The sequence below is a fragment of the Microtus ochrogaster genome, chromosome 5 (assembly GCF_000317375.1).
Source record: "Microtus ochrogaster isolate Prairie Vole_2 chromosome 5, MicOch1.0, whole genome shotgun sequence".
NCBI lineage: Eukaryota > Metazoa > Chordata > Mammalia > Rodentia > Cricetidae > Microtus > Microtus ochrogaster.
The window spans coordinates 16,272,748-16,274,111 of NC_022012.1; the positions used below are offsets into that span (position 1 = coordinate 16,272,748).

At 47.1% G+C, this 1,364-nt stretch overlaps 1 protein-coding gene across 1 annotated transcript in view; it reads left to right on the forward strand.

Annotated features, from left to right (window-relative positions):
- The window catches only part of Cnn1 (calponin 1), a 9,806-nt gene that overhangs the window by 4,855 nt on the left and 3,587 nt on the right, over window positions 1-1,364 (forward strand). The gene's annotated exons all lie outside the window — the stretch shown is intronic.

Consider the following 1,364-nt stretch of genomic DNA (forward strand, 5'->3'; position numbering starts at 1 on the left):
GGAACTAGCTCTTGTAGACCAGGCTGGCCTCGAACTCACAGAGATCAGCCTGCCTCTGCCTCCCGAGTGCTGGGATTAAAGGCGTGCACCACCACCGCCCGGCTTAGTTCCTGTTTTTAATGGACCCTTAGAACATTTTATTTAATTATCTTTACATGTATGAATGTTCTGCCTGCATGTATGCCTATGAGCCACATAGGGATAGCGCACTTCGAGGCCACAAGAGGGCACTGGACCCTGGAACTGGAGTTCCCAGCAGTGCTGAGAACCAAACCCAGGTCCTCTGAAAGAGCAGCCCATGTTCTTAACTGCTGAGCCACCTCTCCAGCCTCTAGATTCCTTTAAAAGTTACTCTTATGTTTGCCTGCATGTATGTGTGTGCATCATGTGTGTGTGGTACCCATAGAGACAACAAGGGGGCACTAAACCCCCTAGAACTGGGTACTGGGAATCGAACCCAGGTCCTCTAGAAGAGCAGCCAGTACTCTTAACCACTGAGCCATCTCTCCAGCCCCTTTATATAGATAGAGAAACTAATGTTTGCAGACGGTAGCATACCAGTTTTTTCTTCAGTGCTGAGGATTGATTCTAGGGCCTCATGTACGCTAGGCAAGCACAGTGCCTTAGTTATAGCTACAGCTCTCTTGTATTTTATTTATATGTATATATCTGTGGATGTGGGCGTGCATATCAAAGTCAGAGGTCAGCCACTGTTATCATTCCTCAGGAGTCATCCACCTTGGGTTTTATGTTTGTTTTATTGTTTGTTTCTTTGTTTTGAGACAGGGTCTCTCTTTGTAGTCCTGGCTGCCCTGGAACTCACTCTGTAGACCAGGCTGGCCTCAAACTCATAAAGTTTTCCTCTGCTTCCCAAGTGCTGGGGTTAAAGGCATGAGCTGCCATGCCAGGTCTCTTTGCTTTTTGAGACAGGGTCTCTCATTGGGTTTCTTAGTTTGCAATCTGATGCTATGATCAAACACTAGCCTAAACTTGTAGGAGGAAGGAGTTTATTCGGTTTGCATTTCCACATCACAGTGCATCATGAAGAGAGGTCAGGGCAGGAATTCAAGCAGGAACCTGGAGGCAGGAACTGAAGCAGAGGCCATGGAGATACGCTGCTTACTGGCTTGTTTCCCGTGGCTTGCTCAGTTTTCTTATACAACCCAGGATAACTGCCTACGGATGGCACCACCCACAGTGGGCTAGGTCTTCCCATATCAATCAGTAATCAAGAAAATGCCCCATAGTCATGCCCGCAAACCAATCTGATGGACACAACTCAACTGAAGGTCCCTCTTCTGAGGTGACTCAAGTGTAAGTCAAGTTGACAGAAACTAACCAGTACTGCTGATCTTATAACTCGA